Source organism: Nerophis ophidion, linkage group LG11, assembly GCF_033978795.1.
Source record: "Nerophis ophidion isolate RoL-2023_Sa linkage group LG11, RoL_Noph_v1.0, whole genome shotgun sequence".
Taxonomy (NCBI): domain Eukaryota; kingdom Metazoa; phylum Chordata; class Actinopteri; order Syngnathiformes; family Syngnathidae; genus Nerophis; species Nerophis ophidion.
Window position 1 is genome coordinate 21,116,788 of NC_084621.1, and position 18,804 is coordinate 21,135,591.

The following is an 18,804-nucleotide window of genomic DNA, read 5'->3' on the forward strand; positions in this document are numbered from 1 at the left end:
TAAATATGATTATGTGTGTACGAGATAAAAAGTAATGACTGAAAACAGGACTTAAAGACATAAAAGCTTGTCCAGGATTTAAACCCAGACCATCTCTCACACTCTGAGCAAGAAGGATACGACGATACTAAGAGGTCCTGGAAAGAGATTTACCAACAAATGTTATGAATTGTGAGATTTTAATAGGGAAACAATCTGAAACGCTTTGCACTTTTATACTTACTTAGATCCACTGACAAGTTCATACATAGATGAACTAAGGGTTACCAGCTCAGTCCTAGAACAAACTGTGGTCATAAATGTAGGTACCACTGTATTTGATAAGTCACAAATGTGACAACAACTGTGTGTACAAGAAAGACAAGTTATGATTAAAAATGGGACTTGCAAACATAAGGGCTTGTCCGGGAATTGAACCCGGGACCTCTCGCACCCTAAGCGAGAATCATACGACTAGACCAACAAGCCTTAAGAAAAAAAAATGGAAAACATCTTTTAAAAATGTTGTAATCTTTTAATAGGGGCCACAATCTGAAACTTTGCTTTTAACACATATTTTGATTGACTACCATTTTCATGCATAAATAAACTGGGGGTTTACCACCTCAGTCCTAGAACTAATAGAGCTCGTTAGTTGAATTTATTTCGGAGATTGTTATTGATTTTATTGATCTCTTGAATGTGTGATGTATGGAATATTGATGAAAAAGTTTAAAGTCACAAATGTAAAGACATGTGTGTGTACGAGGGAACAAGTTCTTACTAAAAACAGGACTTATAAACATAAGAGCACAGATAGAAACTGGACTACAGCACTGTACTTTTAAGCCAAATTTAAATTAACTCCAATGTTACAAGAAGGTTCCACCAGGACTTGGATCACTGGATTCAGAGTCCAGAGTGCTAACCATTACACCATGGAACCTGTAAATGTACATGTAAAACAATGTGATCCTACAGTACACAGTACTTGATTGGATTTGATAGATTGTCATTGATCCCTTGAGTGTGTGATGTCTGCAAAAATGATCAAAATCAAGTCTAAAGTCACAAATGTAACAACAACTGTGTGTACCAGGAGAAATGATCTGATTATAAATAAGACTTATAAACAAAAGTGCTTGTCTGGAAATTGAATTTCTTTAGAATAGACCAACAAGCCCTGAAAATGAATGTGGCGAAAATATTAACTCTTACTACGGACTATAATACCAAACTGCACTTTTAACACATTCTTGAATTTCATTTTGATTTATTTTTCATGTAAGAGAAATTCAGGTGGATCATACTGAACACTGTATATTTACAAGTTGGTTCCACCAAGACTTGAACTTGGATCACTGGATTCAGAGTCCAGAGTGCTAACCATTACACCATGGAACCTGTAAATGTACATGTAAAACAATGTGATCCTACAGTACACAGTATTGATATACTTTGATAGAGTTGTATTGAGTGTAAGTTGTCAGGAAAATGGAGGGAAACGTTTAAATCAAGTCTAAAATTGAAAAAAAGACAAGACTTGTGACTGTGTGTACGAGGGGAAAAGTCATGACTGAAAACAGGAATTATAATTTTAACACAAGGACTTGTCCAAGACCAACAAATCCTGCAACATGATTGCTGTACAAATCTCAAATAAAATGTGAGATTTTAATAGGGGACACAATCTGAAACTGGGTTAAAACTTTGCACTTTTAACCCAAATTTGGATTCACTGCTTTCTTCAGGTATGAATTAAAAAATGGTTAAAAGTTTTGACACAATGTCAGATTGTGTCCTTTATTAAAATCTCACATTTCATGAGATTTATTGAACTTGGACGAGTACTTGTGTTTATAATTCCTGTTTTCAGTCATGACTTTTCCCCTCGTACACACAGTCACAAGTCTTGTCTTTTTTTATACTTTAGACTTGATTTAAACGTTTCCCTCCATTTTCCTGACAACTTACACTCAAGGTGTCAATGAAAATCTATCAAAGTTCATCAGTACTGTTTACTATTGGATCACTTTATTTACTTGTTTATGTACAGGTTCCATGGTGTAATGGTTAGCACTCTGCACTCTGAATCCAGTGATTCAAGTTCAAGTCTTGGTGGAACCTTCTTGTGACATTAAGAGTGATTAGTGTTCAGTTCAACTTCCCTTTAAGTATTTTCACATGAAAAAAAGAATGAGTCTAAATTTGGCTTAAAAGTAAAATGTTGTAATCCAGTTTCTAATTGTGCTCTTATATGTTTTTTAAGTCCTGTTTTTAGTAAGAACTTGTTCCCTCAAAGAAACACACTTATCTTTACATTTGTGACTTTAAACTTTTACATCAATATTCCATACATCACACACTCAAGAGATCAATAAAAATCTCTGCAATAAATACAGTTGTGTCTCAACTTACGAGCTCTATTAGTTCTAGGACTGAGGTGGTAAACCCTCAGTTTATTTATGCATGAAAATGGTAGTCAATCAAAATATGTGTTAAAAGCACAGTTTCAGATTGCGTCCCCTATTAAAGGATTAAAACATTTTTAAAAGATGTTTGCAATCTCGTTACTAAGGCTTGTTGGTCTAGTCGTATTATTCTCGCTTAGGGTGTGAGAGAACCCGGTTTCAATTCCCGGACAAGTCCTTATGTCTGTAAGTCCTATTTTTAATTATAACATGTCTTTCTTGTATACAGAGTTGTTGTTACATTTGTGACTTATCAAATACAGTTTTACCTAAATTTTTGTTCTAGGACTGAGCTGGTAACCCTTAGTTCATCTATGTATGAAAATATCGGTGAATCTAAATAAGTGTAAAAGTGTAATAAGGTAATCAAGTTTCAGATTGTGTCCCCTATTAAACTCTCACATTTCATAACATTTGTTGGTAAGTCTCGTTCCAAGACTTCTTAGTATCGTCGTATTCTTCTTGCTCAGAGAGTGAGAGATGGTCTGGGTTCAAATCCTGGGTAAGCTTTTATGTCTTTAAGTCCTGTTTTCAGTCATTACTTTTTACTTATTCACACATAGTCATATTTCTTTCTACTTTTGACTGTGAATTTCATTTTAAACTATTTTTATCCTATTTTCTGAAGGCATACACTAAAGCAATCAATGAAAAATGTCCACTTAAATACTGCAAGTTGGTCCCGCCAAGACTTGTACTTGGATCACTGGATTCAAAGTCCAGAGTGCAAACCATTACACCATAGAACCTACACAATTATAAAATAATTTGAACACAAGGACTTGTCCAAGACCAACAAACCCTGCAACAGGATTTTGATTGATTTAATGATTCAAACTTTTATTAATAGATTGCACAGTACAGTACATATTCCGTACAATTGACCACTAAATGGTAACACCCGAAAAAGTTTTTCAACTTGTTTAAGTCGGGGTCCACGTTAATCAATTCATGGATTGCTGAACAAATGTTTGATAAGGGACACAATCTTTTAACTAAAAATGTAATTCACTACCATCTTCATGCACAAATTAAATAAAGGTTTACAAGATCAGTCCTACAACAAATAGAGCTTGTAAATTAAGAACCAACTGTATTTGATTGTGTAGATTTTCATTGATCCCTTGATTATGTGCCCTCTGGAAAAGTGAAATAAAAGTTCAAAACCAAGTCTAAAGTCACAAATGTAACAACAAGTGTGTGTACGAGGGACAGATCCATGATTAAAAACAGGATTTAAGAACACATAGGGGACACAATCTGAAACTGGGTTAAAACCTTGCACTTATATTTACAGGTTCCATGGTGTAATGGTTAGCACTCTAGACTTTGAATACAGTGATCAGAGTTTAAGTCTTGGTGGAACCAACTTGCGGTGTTTAAGTAACAACTAAAGAATACTGCTGGATTATTATGGATCCCTGGTGTGTGTGATGTCTCATAAAATGGTCAAAATGAGTTCTAAAATCACAAATGTAACAACAACTGTGTGTATGAGGAGGAAAGTTATGGTTGAAAACAGGATTTATAAAAATGCGACTTCTCACACCCGACTCATACCACTAGACTAAAAAGCCCTGAAAAACAAGGTGGCAAACATGTTGAATTTCTTTTAACCTTTTAAAAGGGGACACAATCTAAAACAGATAAGTGATGTGACTAAAAACCGGACTTATAAACATATAAGGAGCACAATCGGAAACTACACTACAGCATTGTAATTCTTAGCTAGATTTGGACGCACTCTCTTTTTTAAAAATATTCAAAGGGCATTCAGTAAGTATTCTAACGTTTCAAGAAGGTTCCACCAAGACTTGAACTTGGATCACTGGATTCAGAGTCCAGAGTGCTAACCATTACACCATGGAACCTGTAAATGTACATGTAAAACAATGTGATCCTACAGTACACAGTACCTGATTGGATTTGATAGATTGTCATTGATCCCTTGAGTGTGTGATGTCAAAATAAAGGAGATACCAGTTCAAACATAAGTTCACAGTCAAAAATCTAACCCGCGGGAGAGTCCTCAGCTTGAAGCGTCCCTCTGTCTCTGATTTTTAGTTTACTACCATTTTCATGAAAAAGTATCAAACACATCTGTTATATCCAATCAAGTACTCTTTACTGCAGTATCATTTGGGGGATTATACAGGTTCCATGGTGTAATGGTTAGCGCTCTGGACTTTGAATCCAGTGATCCAAGTTCAAGTCTTGGTGGAACCAACTTGTACAACTGGAGTGGATACTATTCAGAGTGTCCTGCAGCATGAAAAAGGGAGCACATTAAATGTCAATAAAAGTGCAATTTCGGATTGTGTCTCAAAGAAGATGTTTTTCAATAATAAATTTTTTCCTCATACACACAGTTGTTGTTACATTTGTGACTTTTGACTTGATTTTGATCAATTTTTCATTGACATCACTCACTTATGGGATCCATAAAAACTAGGGGTGTAACGGTACGTGTATTTGTATTAAACCATTTTGGTACGGGGGTCCCAGTTCGGTTCGGAGGTGTACTGAGCTAGTTTCTACATGAACATATGAAGTTGCTCCGCTCCGATGGCCTGGGTTCAAATCCTGGACAACCACCTGTTTGCAGTCATTACTTTTTACTTCGTACACACAGAGTAATATTTCTTTCTACTTTTTACTGTGAAATTCATTGTAAACTATTTTTATCCTAATTTCTGAAGGAATTTTGGGTTTTTGCTATTTAATATTCCATACATCACAAACTCAAGAGATCAATAAAAACATCCGAAATAAATACAGTTGTGTCTCAAATTACGAGCTCTATTTGTTCTAGGACTGAGGTGGTAAACCCTCAGTTTATTTCTATGCGGAGTAAGAAGGACCATCAAGACAGAATAGGAATAAAGAGGGGGATGTATCCCTTTCACATTCCAATGACTAAAACAATACAGACTTCTGTAGACAAAGAGAAACTGGCAGAGGTGTGGACTCGAGTCAGACTTGAGTCATGAATTTGATGACTTTAGACTCGACTTGACAAAATGTAAAAATACTTTCAACTCGACTTTGACTTTAACATCAATGACTTGGGACTTGACTTGGACTTGAGCCTTTTGACTTGACATGACTTGCAACTTTCCCCAAAACCCAACGATTAAAAAGTTATTCAGGAGCGCTCCGTAACTTCCATTGTGTACGCGTGTTTGTCAACATGTGTGCGATGACAGCCTGTGCGCTACCTGTCAGTACAACAGCCAATCAAATTACATCCACGTTATTTTCGTCACACAGCATTCATCCAATCAAATTGCAGGAAAACCAAGCAGAACTGCTCTCAGACAACAGAAGAATAAGTGAAGAAAATTATGCCGTAAAGTGTTTCGTTCGGGTATTAAAACTACGACTTGGTCAACAAAACCGGAATTGCCGTATGCAAATCATGTGGTTGGAAGATTACAGACGGAGACGCAACAACTTCCAACTTTGTTCGACATTTAAAGTTGCACAAAGAAGGGTACGTTTTGAATGTAAACTAATGTTTATTGGCTGAGTAACGTAACTTTTATTTGTTGTGTAGTTAAATCAGTGAGGCTGTAAACTCACTGCTAACGTTATAACCATAGACATCATATAAGGGTACACAGCATCGAGCGCTACTGCCTGTTGCCGCTGACGTGACGCGGGGCCGCCATCTTGGAGTGGTGATCCGCTCCACTCAGGGCAATTCCTTTGGCAGGAGCAATGAACTGTCAGCACATTTAATTCATATTACCTCACTGAATACCACTGATATTCACGCGCTTTTTTGTCATACGTGTAACTATGATAAAGGACACATGTCTTGGCTTGTTCATAATTTGCTTAACATAAATAGAATATTCTTATATACTATAAGTGACCAGTTGTCTGAGATCAAAACTGGGAATATAATCCCAGAGAAGGGGGAAAAAAACAGTCAACTATTTTTAAGTTAAAGAAACAATATGATTAGGTTATATGTACATGCGTATATCCTACATAAACAATGTATGAATACATTAGATATCTATATATCTTACGGACCTATAGACCAGTGGTTCTCAAATGGGGGTACTTGAAGGTATGCCAAGGGGTATATACATGAAATTTTTTTTAAATATTCTAAAAATAGCAACAATTCAAAATCCTTTATAAATATATTTACTGAATAACACTTCAACAAAATATGAATGTAAGTTCATAAACTGTGGGGAAAAAAATGCAACAATGCAATATTCAGTGTTGACAGCTAGATTTTTTGCAGACATGTTCCATAAATATTGATGTTAAAGATTTATTTTTTGTGAAGAAATGTTTGGAATGAAGTTCATGAATCCAGATGGATCTCTATTACAATCCCCAAAGAGGGCATTTTAAGTTGATTAATTTTATGTGTAGAAATCTTTATTTAAAATTGAATCACTTGTTTATTTTTCAACAAGTTTTTAGTTATTTTTACATCTTTTTTTTTCAAATAGTTCAAGAAAGACCACTACAAATGAGCAATATTTTGCACTGTTATACAATTTAATAAATCAGAAACTGATGACATAGTGCTGTATTTTACCTTTTTATCTCTTTTTTCAACCAAAAATGCTTTGCTCTGATTAGGAGGTACTTGAATTAAAAACATGTTCACAGGGGGTATATCACTGAAAAAAGGTTGAGAACCACTGTTATAGACTTTATCTCTGTTGCTGCAACAGCAGAGAGTTTATTCTGTCTTGACACTTTGTATTGATATTTTCTATTACATTCTTCCTTAAATGATCATGTTTACAGTGATTGTTTTTTATGTATTTTTCATGTATTTTGCTTTGGATAAAAGTGTCTGCCAAATACTTAAACATATATAAACACCTGAAAGTCTTTATTTCAGCTAAAACCACCAATCTGTTTCACTGGATTCAGAATAAAAACAAATTCTGTCTTACCAAACAAAGTTAGTATTTGAATATTGTTACTTGAAGACTTATCTGTGGTTACAATAAAATGAGAATGCATCATAATCAGTGGCGGCTGGTGAATTTTGTTATAGGTGGGCCTGAAAGTTTGTAAACCAAATACCTGCAGGGGGGTCATCCTCCCCCAGAAGATTTCTTTGTGATTTTCACATACAAATATTGTAGTTCTTTGCTCCTGCTTAACTCTGTGGTAATATTATTTTCACAAAATACAACCAATAGTATGTTAATGTTAAATCTTACTTGTGAAAAGTAATCCCCCAATTCCTATTTTCAACAGTCCGCTCATTTGAGCAGGAAAACGCTGAATACCAGCGCAGCATGTTTGTTTTATACCTGTCAACTGTCAGTTTAGGCTGCTTGCCGGCTCCTCATCACCACTTCAAGATGGCGGCCAAATTGCTTGCATCACAGCAGCCAATTCTGCGTCTACTTATAAGATGTCTATGGTTAGAACGTCATTGCAAACACGGCAATCTGTTGTGTCCACTGCAGTTCGCTACCTTATTCATACTTTTTGTCAAGTGTTTTTTTTTTTTTAAGCAGGGTTGCATGAGGTACCTACACATATCGTTACGTTAGTGAATGTATCACACACAGTAACGTAACGTTAGACGGCGGTCAGCAGCACCGCAAATTTTAGTCACCTACAAAAAGACAAACATAGTCAAATAAAGGGCAGTAAAAATGTATACTATATTAAGAATATGTGTACATATTCCATAGAGCCCTGACATCTAAAATGTACAGCACTGTTCATTGTTATGTTCATGTATTTGTTATGTTTTTTATGTGTACGCACACATAAACACATACAGTGTGAGATGAGATCAATGAGATAAGGTAAGAACAGGATAGAAACTGCTGTGGAACTAGTTACAATGCAATATTCCATGGAAATACAATGTTAACACTTTTGTGCAAATAAGTTGTTTTTTGAAATGTGTTTATACTGTAAAGCAGTGGTCCCCAACCACCGGGCCGCAGAATAATTTTTTTTTTTTTTTTTTTTTTATTAAATCAACATAAAAAACACATTATACACTTACAAATAGTGCACCAACCACACAAAAACTCCCTTTTTCATGACAAAAACGTCCCTTTTTCATGACAAAGAAGAAAAAAAAAAAAAAAAGACACCCCCCCCCGGGCCGCGGGACAAATTATTAAGCGTTGACCGGTCCGCGGATACAAAAAGGTTGGGGACCACTGCTGTAAAGGAATGAGTTAAATGTTTAAAATAACTGGTTAATAGTGCTATTATGAAGTGCAGTGTAAGCACAGTTTTTTTTATAATAAATACATACAGCGTTTTAAAAGCATACACAATCTGTGTACATATATTAGTCTGTGGTTAAAAAGACTTGAAATGACTCGAAACTCAAAATGCAGGACTTGGGACTTGACTTGAGACTTCCCAGTATTGACTTTGGACTTGACTCTGGACTTGACTCTGGACTTGCCTGTCTTGACTCGGGACTTGACTCGAGACTTGAGGGCAAAGACTTGAGACTTACTTGTGACTTGCAAAACAATGACTTGGTCCCACCTCTGGAAACTGGTATACAGAATTTACATTGAAAAGTACTAGCTGATCCAAACAGGACTATGAATAAAGAAAGGACTCTTAAACATATATGAATTCTCCAAAATAATTAATCAATAACACTAATATTAATGATTACCATATTACTTAATTTACCGAAAATTGGTAAGTTTGCATTCTTCTGTTAAACTCACTTTATTAATAATATTTTTCTTTTTGTACAGTAATAATCAATAAAGAGTGCATATGAGGCTAAGAAAGTTTAAAATCAAGTTTAAAATCACATAAAAAGAGAACTGTGTGTACGAGGTAAAAAGTTAGGAATAAAAACATGACTCATAAACACATAAGGGACACAATCTGAAAATGGACAAGAAACTGTTCTTCACAGAAATGTTGATTTGCATTTTTCACAGAAGCTTTAATTAAATGGAGGTGGAATTGATCACTAATCACTCTAATGTTTCAAGAAGGTTCCACCAAGACTTGAACTTGGATCACTGGAATCAGAGTCCAGAGTGCTAACCATTACACCATGGAACCTGTAAATATACATGTAAAAAATGTGATCCTACAGTACACAGTACTTGATTGGATTTGATAGATTGTCATTGATCCCTTGAGTGTGTGATGTCTGGAAAACATAGGTCGAAGTTCAAAATCAAGTTTTAGGTCAAAAGTAAAAATAAATATGACTAAGTGAGTACGAGGTCCAAAGTACTGACTGAAAACAGGACTTAAAAACTTTAGAGTTTATCCAGGATTTGAAACAAGGGTCTCTCACACCCAAAGCAAAAATAAAGGAGTGGATCAACAAGACCTGGAAGAAGTTTTTCCAGAAAATCTCATGAAATTTGAGATTTTAATAGACAACACAATCCAAAATTAGGTTATTTTATTGCACTTTTACACATGTTTAGTTTCACTGACATTTTCATACATAGATAAACTGAGGGTTACCAGCTCAGTCCTTAAACATAAGGGATTATCAGGGAATAGCGCAAAAATGTAATGTTAGTGCCACCCGGGAGTTTATTATCAATGTCACTTGACAGCATCACACTTGCCAACCCTACCAACTTTTTCAGGAACCTCCCATCTTGAATAGCAAATATTCTCTCGAAAGTCTGCTGGTTTTCACTCACACAACAATAAGGACAAACTGTGATGGCACTGTCGTTAGCGCTCTCCAAAAACTATGCGTCACATGTTGTATGTGGCTTCTCTGGACACATGTAAGTGACTGCAAGGCATACTTGTTCAACAGCCATACAGGTCACACTGAAGGTGCCGGTTTAAACAACTTTAACACTCTTACTAATATGCGCCACACTGTGAACCCACACCAAACAAGAATGACAAAACACATTTCGGGAGAACATCCGCACCGTAACACAACATAAACACAACAGAACAAATACCCAGAATTCCATGCAGAACTAACTCTTCCGGGCTACATTATACCCTCCTCCCCCCGTGCGTCGGTTGAGGTGGGCCGGGTTGGGGGGAGGGTTTGGTGGAAGCGGGGGTGTATAATGTAGCCCATAAAAACTTGTCCAGGATTTGAACCCAGATCGTCTCTCACATGCCTCAGCAAGAAGGATGAGACAATACTAATTCCTGGAATGAGACTTACCAACAAATGTTATCTTTTAAACTTAATTAGATTCACTGACATGTTCATACATAGATGAACTAAGGGTTACCAGCTCAGTCCTAGAACAAACTGTGGTCATAAACTTAGGTACCACTGTGTTTGATAAGTCATGAATGTAACAACAAGTGTGTGTACAAGAAAGAAAAGTTGTGATTAAAAGTAGGACTAATAAAAATCAGGGCTTGTCCGGGAATTGAACCCGGGACCTCTCGCACCCTAAGCGAGAATCATACGACTAGACCAACAAGCCTTAAAAGAATAGTGGCAAACATCTTTTAAAAAAGTTTTAATCTTTTAATAGGGGCCGCAATCTAAAACTGTGCTTTTAACACATATTTTGATTGACTACCATTTTCATGCATAAATAAACTGAAACTGTGTGTACCAGGAAAAAAGTTATGATTGTAAATAAGACTTATAAACACAAGGTCTTGTCTGGAAATTGAACCTGAATCAATATCATTACACAGGACTGACAAGCCCTTAAAATGAATGTGGCAAAAAAAAAAAAAAAGGAATTAAAGCTATTTTTTTTTTTTTAGTTATTAGGGGTGTAACGGTACACAAATATTTTGGTTTGGTACGTACCTCGGTTTAGAGGTCACGGTTCGGTTCATTTTCAGTACAGTAAGAAATCAACAAATTATAATTTTTTGGGTTATTTATTTACTAAATTTGTAAACAATGGCTTGGGGCAACGTGGGTCACCCCTCCAATGGGCTCACCATTCATGGGAGGGGCCATAGAGGTCGGGTGCATTGTGAGCCGGGCGGCAGCCGAAGGCAGGGCACTTGGCGGTCCGATCCTCGGCTACAGAACCTAGCTCTTGGGACGTGGAACGTCACCTCACTGGGGGGGAAGGAGCCTGAGCTAGTGCGCGAGGTAGAGAAGTTCCGGCTGGATATAGTCGGACTCACCTCGACGCACAGCAAGGGCTCTGGAACCAGTTCTCCCGAGAGGGACTGGACCCTCTTCCACTCTGGCGTTGCCGGCAGTGAGAGGCGACGGGCTGGGGTGGCAATTCTCGTTGCCCCCCGGCTCAAAGCCTGCACGTTTGAGTTCAACCCAGTGGACGAGAGGGTAGCTTCCCTTCGCCTTCGGGTGGGGGGACGGGTCCTGACTGTTGTTTGTGCTTACGCACCAAACATCAGTTCAGAATACCCACCCTTTTTGGGAACACTCGAGGGAGTACTGGAAAGTGCTCCCCCGGGTGATTCCCTTGTCCTACTGGGAGACTTCAACGCTCATGTTGGCAACGACAGTGAAACTTGGAGAGGCGTGATTGGGAAGAATGGTCGCCCGGATCTAAACCCGAGTGGTGTTTTGTTATTGGACTTTTGTGCTCGTCACAGTTTGTCCATAACAAACACCATGTTCAAACATAAGGGTGCCCATATGTGCACTTGGCACCAGGACACCCTAGGCCGCAGTTCCATGATCGACTTTGTAGTTGTGTCATCAGATTTGCGGCCTTATGTTTTGGACACCCGGGTGAAGAGAGGGGCAGAGCTTTCTACCGATCACCACCTAGTGGTGAGTTGGCTGCGATGGTGGGGGAGGATGCCGGACAGACCTGGGAGGCCCAAGCGCATTGTGAGGGTCTGCTGGGAACGTCTGGCAGAGTCTCCTGTCAGAGAGAGTTTCAATTCACACCTCCGGGAGAACTTTGAACATGTCACGAGGGAGGTGCGGGACATTGAGTCCGAGTGGACCATGTTCCGAACCTATATTGTCGAGGCGGCTGATTGGAGCTGTGGCCGCAAGGTTTTTTGGTGCCTGTCGTGACGGTAATCCCAGAACCCGTTGGTGGACACCAGCAGTGAGGGATGCCGTCAAGCTGAAGAAGGAGTCCTATCGGGTTCTTTTGGCTCATAGGACTCCGGAGGCAGTGGACGGGTACCGACGGGCCAAGCGGTGTGCAGCTTTAGCGGTCGCGGAGGCAAAAACTCGGACATGGGAAGAGTTCGGGGAAGCCATGGAAAACGACTTCCGAAACGTTGCAACACAAAATGCTACATGAAGATTTTAGTACAGTATCAATCACTTATCACGGTTCTGGATCTAGCTCGGTCGGTAGAACATGAGAATCCTAATCTCAGGGTCGTTGGTTCGAGCCCCACGTTAGGTGTTTGAGTTTTGCAAAAGAAATTCATATCACGAGATGGTGCGACACTTCAAATAAATCAATTCAAAAAACTGTAAAGATGTGAGAGTTCACATTCTTCTGTTGAATTCACTTTATTAATATTTTTTTTTTTTTGTACAGTAATAATATGTAGCTTATAAAGTTTAAAATCAAGTTTAAAATCACATAAAAAGACAACTGTGTGTACGAGGGAAAAAGGTAGGAATAAAAACATGACTCATAAACATATAAGGGACACAATCTGAAAATGGACAAGGAACTATTCTTCACAGAAATGTTAATAATTTGCATTTTTCACAGAAGCATTAATTAAATGGAGGTGGTATTGAACACTAATCACTCTAATGTTTCAAGAAGGTTCCACAAAGACTTGAACTTGGATCACTGGATTCAGAGTCCAGAGTGCTAACCATTACACCATGGAACCTGTAAATGTACATGTAAAACAATGTGATCCTACAGTACACAGTACTTGATTGGATTTGATAGATTGTCATTGATCCCTTGAGTGTGTGATGTCTGAAAAACATAGGTCGAAGTTTAAAATCAAGTTTTAGGTCAAAAGTAAAAATAAATATGACTAAGTGAGTACGAGGTACAAAGTACTGACTGAAAACAGGACTTAAAAACTTTAGACCTTGTCCAGGATTTGATACCAGGGTCTCTCATACCTTAAGCAAAAATACAGGAGTGGACCAACAAGACCTGGAACAAGTCTTTACAGAAAATCTCATGAAACGTCAGATTTTAATAGGGGACACAATCTGAAACTTGATTACCTTATTGCACTTTTATACTTATTGATCCCTTGAGTGTGTGATGTTTGAAAAAAAAAAGTTCAAATCAAGCCTAAAGTCACAAATACAATGACAACTGTGTGAATGAGGAAGAAAGTTATGATTGCAAAAAGGAGTACTAAAGAGGGCTTGTCCGGGAATTGAAAGCGGGACCTCTCGCACCCGAAGCGAGAATCATACGACTAGACCAACAAGCCCTGCATACATATTTCCCCAACTGATCTCATGAAATGTGAAATTAGGGGACACAATCTGAAATGTTGTGGCAAACTTTTGACCAACATTTTAATTTACTACCATTTTCATGAACAAATCTATTATATCCATTCAAGTCCTCTTTACCGCATGATATTTTTGTATTTAAATACAGGTTCCACGGTGTAATGGTTAGCACTCTGGACTTTGAATCCAGTGATCCAAGGTCAAGTCTTGGTGGAACCAATTTACGGTAAATTAACTAATATGGTAATCATTAATAATACTGTTATTGATAAAATATTTTGGAGAATTCATATATGTTTAAGAGTCCTTTCTTTATTCATAGTCATGTTTGGATCAGCTAGTACTTTTCAATATATATTCTGTATACCAGTTTCTCTTTGTCTACAGAAGTCTGTATTGTTTTAGTCATTGGAATGTGAAAGGGATACATCCCCCTCTTTATTCCTATTCTGTCTTGATGGTCCTTCTTACTCAGCATAGAAATAAACTGAGGGTTTACCACCTCAGTCCTAGAACAAATAGAGCTCGTAAGTTGAGACACATCTGTATGTATTTTGGATGTTTTTATTGATCTCTTGAGTGTTTGATGTATGAAATATTAAATGGCAAAAGCCCAAAATGCTGCACCCGAAAACTAAAATGGCTCAACCCAAAACGCTGCAACATGAAACAACGCAAGATGAAATGCCGACAACACGAAATGTCGTGGCACGAAACATCGCAACACTAACAATCATTCATCAAGGTAGAGCGTGAGACTCTTAATCTCAGGGTCGTGATTTCGATTTGGGCGATTGAATTTTGCCAAGGAAATTCAACAAGAGATAGTGCGACACTTTTAATAAATCAATAAAAAAAACGTAACGATTTTCGAGTTCACATTCTTCTACTAACTAAAATGGCTCAACCCAAAACGCTGCAACATGAAATTCCGACAACACGAAACGATGTAACACCAAATGCTACATGAATATTATCGTACAGTCACGATTAATTATCAAGGTAAACGATAATTACTTTTACTTGAGTAATACCTCTCTAAAGTAACAGTACTCTTACTTGAGTACAATATCTGACTACTCTACCCACCTCTGCATATTATACCGGCTAGCTCAGTCGTTAGAGCATGAGATTCTTAATCTCAGGGTCGTGGGTTCGAGCCCCACGTTGGGCGGCTAAATTTTTCCCAAGGAAATACAACACAAACACTGCCACACTTTTAATAAATAAATAAAAAAACCTGTAACGATGTGCAAAACGCCACAACATGAAATCTATCTATTTAAATACTGCATATTTCAGTTTTACTATAAAAAACAAGGTTGTCTTTGACAGAAAAGGCATAAAACCTTATTTGTTTTACTTTATATCAACCTCAAGTTGATATAGAGATTTACTGTAAGCATTAAATAAATAAATAAAATATACAATTTGACTCATTTTTAACATTTTAGTGACTGAGACCCTCTATGCTCCTCAGAAGACCTAAGGATTAAAAAAAAAAAAAAATCCATATATTTTGTTATGGTTTGAAAATTAAAAATGTCAAAATGGCCCCCGCATGCTTAAATTTTTCCGTGTGCGGATCTCTGTGGAAAAAGTTTGGACACCCCTGGTGTATGCCTTCAGAAATTAGGATAAAAATAGTTTACAATGAATTTCACAGTAAAAAGTAGAAAGAAGTATGACTATGTGTGTACGAAGTAAAAGGACTTAAAGACATAAAAGCTTTTCCAGGATTTAAACCCAGACCATCGGAGCAGGACAGCTTGTTAAGACTTTAGCTTAGGGGGCTACTTCATATGTTCATGTGGAAACTCGCTAGGTACACCCCCGAACTTAACTGGGACTCCCGTACTGAAACGGTTCAATACAAATACACGTACTGTTACACTCCTAGTTTTTAGGGATCCCATGAGTGAGTGATGTCAATGAAAAAATGATCAAAATCAAGTCGAAAGTCACAAATGTAACAACAACTGTGTGTATGAGGAACAAAGTTATTATTGAAAAACATATTTTAATAAGACAGAATCTGAAAATGCACTTTTATCGACATTTAATGTGCTCCCTTTTTCATGCTGCAGGACATACTGAACACTAACCACTCCAGTTGTACAAGTTGTTTCCACTTGAACTTGAACCACTGGATTCAAAGTCCAGAGTGCTAACCATTACACCATGGAACCTGTATAATCCCCCAAATGATCCTGCAGTAAACAGTACTTGATTGGATATAACAGATGTGTTTGATATTTTTTCATGAAAATGGTAGTAAACTAAAAATCCGAGACAGAGGGACGCTTCAAGCCGAGGACTCTCCTGCGGGTTAGATTTTTGACTGTGAACTTATGTTTGAACTGGTATCTCCTTTATTTTGACATCACACACTCAAGGGATCAATGACAATCTATCAAATCCAATCAGGTACTGTGTACTGTAGGATCACATTGTTTTACATGTACATTTACAGGTTCCATGGTGTAATGGTTAGCACTCTGGACTCTGAATCCAGTGATCCAAGTTCAAGTCTTGGTGGGACCTTCTTGAACCATTAGAGTACATGCTGATCGCCCTTTGAATATTTTTAAAAAAGAGAGTGCGTCGAAATTTAGCTAAAAATTACAATGCTGTAGTGCAGTTTCCGATTGTGCTCCTTATATGTTTATACGTCCTGTTTTTAGTCACATCACTTATCAGTTTTAGATTGTGTCCCCTTTTAAAAGGTTAAAAGAAATTCAACATGTTTGCCACCTTGTTTTTCAGGGCTTTTTAGTCTAGTGGTATGAGTCGGGTGTGAGAAGTCGTATTTTTATAAATCCTGTTTTCAACCATAACTTTCCTCCTCATACACACAGTTGTTGTTACATTTGTGAAGTTAGAACTAATTTTGACCATTTTATGAGACATCACAAGCTCGAGGGATCCATAATAATCCAGCAGGAATCATTAGTTGCTACTTAAACACTGCAAGTTGGTTCCACCAAGACTTGAACTTGGATCACTGGATTCAAAGTCCAGAGTGCTAACCATTACACCATGGAACCTGTAAATATAAGTGCAAAGTTTTAACGCAGTCTTAGATTGTGTCCCCTGTATGTTCTTAAGTCCTGTTTTCAATCATGGATCTGTCCCTCGTACACACACTTGTTACATTTTTGACTTTAGACTTGGTTTTGAACTTTTATTTTACTTTTCCAGAGGGCACATAATCAACGGATAAATGAAAATCTGCACAATCAAATAAAGTTGGGTCTTACTTTACAAGCTCTATTTGTTCTAGGACTGATCTTGTAAACCCTTATTTCATTTGTGCATGAAGATGGTAGTGAATTTAATTTTTTGTTAAAAGATTGTGTCCCCTATTAAACATTTGTTCAGCAATCCATGAATTGATTAACGTGGACCCCGATTTAAACAAGTTGAAAAACGTATTCGGGTGTTACCATTTAGTGGTCAATTGTACGGAATATGTACTGTACTGTGCAATCTACTAATAAAAGCTTCAATCAATCAAAATCCTGTTGCAGGGTTTGTTGGTGTTCAAATTATTTTAGGATTGTGTAGGTTCCATGGTGTAATGGTTAACACTCTGGACTTTGAATCCAGTGATCCAAGTTCAAGTCTTGGTGGGACCAACTTGCAGTATTTAAGTGGACATTTTTCATTGATTGCTTTAGTGTATGCCTTCAGAAAATAGGATAAAAATAGTTTACAATGTAGTTCACAGTCAAAAATAGAAAGAAATATGACTATGTGTGAATGAGGTAAAAAGTAGTGACTGAAAACAGGACTTAAAGACATAAAAGCTTGTCCAGGATTTGAACCCAGACCATCTCTCACACTCTGAGCAAGAAGGATACGACGATACTAAGAAGTCCTGGAACGAGACTTAGCAGCGAATGTTATGAAGTTTGAAATTTTAATAGAGGACACAATTGGAAACTTGGTTACCTTTTTGCACTTTTATACTTATTTAGATTCACTGACATTTTCATACATAGATGAACTAAGGGTTACCAGCTCAGTCCTAGAACAAACTGTGGTCATAAATTTAGGTACCACTGTGTTTGATAAGTCACGAATGTAACAACAACTGTGTGTACAAGAAAGACAAGTTATGATTAAAAATAGGACTTATAAACATAAGGGCTTGTCCGGAATTGAACCCAGGACCTCTCGCACCCTAAACGAGAATCATACGACTAGACCAACAAGCCTTAAATATAAAATGCCGAAAATATTTTTAAAATGTTACAATGTTTTAATAGGGGACACAATCTGAAACTGTGCTTTTAACACATATTTTGATTGACTACCATTTTCATGCATAAATAAACTGAGGGTTTACCACCTCAGTCCTAGAACTAATAGAGCTCGTAAGTTGAGACACAACTGTATTTATTTCTGAGATTTTTATTGATCTCTTGAGTGTGTGATGTATGGAATATTGATGTAAAAGTTTAAAGTCACAAATGTAAAGACAAGTGTGTGTACGAGGGAACAAGTTCTTACTAAAAACAGGACTTATAAGAGCACAATTAGAAACTGGATTACAACATTGTACTTTTAAGCCAAATTTAGACTCATTCCTTTTTTTATGTGAAAATACTTAAAGGGATGTCAGGGTTGTACTAAACACTAATCACTCTTAATGTCACAAGAAGGTTCCACCAAGACTTGAACTTGGATAAATGATAAATGGGTTGTACTTGTATAGCGCTTTTCTACCTTCAAGGTACTCAAAGCGCTTTGACACTACTTCCACATTTACCCATTCACACACTGATGGAGGGAGCTGCCATGCAAGGCGCCAACCAGCACCCATCAGGAGCAAGGGTGAAGTGTCTTGCTCAGGACACAACGGACGTGACGAGATCACTGGATTCAAAGTCCAGAGTGCTAACCATTACACCGTGGAACCTGTACATAAACCCCTAAATAAAGTGATCCAACAGTAAACAGTATTGATGAAATGTGATTAAATCTCATTGACACCTTGAGTGTAAGTTGTCAGAAATTTGG

General features: G+C 37.3%; 11 non-coding genes across 11 annotated transcripts; 4 read left to right on the forward strand and 7 right to left on the reverse strand.

The window, feature by feature from the left end:
- Positions 1–396: 396 nt before the first annotated feature.
- On the reverse strand, positions 397–468 carry trnap-agg (transfer RNA proline (anticodon AGG)). Its single transcript has one exon. It is a non-coding gene; the product is annotated as a tRNA-Pro (tRNA).
- Positions 469–1,311: 843 nt separating this feature from the next.
- trnaq-cug (transfer RNA glutamine (anticodon CUG)) lies at positions 1,312–1,383 on the reverse strand. Its single transcript has one exon. It is a non-coding gene; the product is annotated as a tRNA-Gln (tRNA).
- A 2,866-nt stretch (positions 1,384–4,249) lies between these two features.
- On the reverse strand, positions 4,250–4,321 carry trnaq-cug (transfer RNA glutamine (anticodon CUG)). Its single transcript has one exon. It is a non-coding gene; the product is annotated as a tRNA-Gln (tRNA).
- Positions 4,322–4,604: 283 nt separating this feature from the next.
- Positions 4,605–4,676, forward strand: trnaq-uug (transfer RNA glutamine (anticodon UUG)). Its single transcript has one exon. It is a non-coding gene; the product is annotated as a tRNA-Gln (tRNA).
- Positions 4,677–9,428: 4,752 nt separating this feature from the next.
- Positions 9,429–9,500, reverse strand: trnaq-cug (transfer RNA glutamine (anticodon CUG)). The gene has a single exon. It is a non-coding gene; the product is annotated as a tRNA-Gln (tRNA).
- A 1,292-nt stretch (positions 9,501–10,792) lies between these two features.
- Positions 10,793–10,864, reverse strand: trnap-agg (transfer RNA proline (anticodon AGG)). The gene has a single exon. It is a non-coding gene; the product is annotated as a tRNA-Pro (tRNA).
- Positions 10,865–13,115: 2,251 nt separating this feature from the next.
- trnaq-cug (transfer RNA glutamine (anticodon CUG)) lies at positions 13,116–13,187 on the reverse strand. Its single transcript has one exon. It is a non-coding gene; the product is annotated as a tRNA-Gln (tRNA).
- Positions 13,188–13,926: 739 nt separating this feature from the next.
- trnaq-uug (transfer RNA glutamine (anticodon UUG)) lies at positions 13,927–13,998 on the forward strand. The gene has a single exon. It is a non-coding gene; the product is annotated as a tRNA-Gln (tRNA).
- A 2,253-nt stretch (positions 13,999–16,251) lies between these two features.
- trnaq-cug (transfer RNA glutamine (anticodon CUG)) lies at positions 16,252–16,323 on the forward strand. The gene has a single exon. It is a non-coding gene; the product is annotated as a tRNA-Gln (tRNA).
- Positions 16,324–16,754: 431 nt separating this feature from the next.
- Positions 16,755–16,826, reverse strand: trnaq-uug (transfer RNA glutamine (anticodon UUG)). Its single transcript has one exon. It is a non-coding gene; the product is annotated as a tRNA-Gln (tRNA).
- A 519-nt stretch (positions 16,827–17,345) lies between these two features.
- On the forward strand, positions 17,346–17,417 carry trnaq-uug (transfer RNA glutamine (anticodon UUG)). Its single transcript has one exon. It is a non-coding gene; the product is annotated as a tRNA-Gln (tRNA).
- Positions 17,418–18,804: the final 1,387 nt, after the last annotated feature.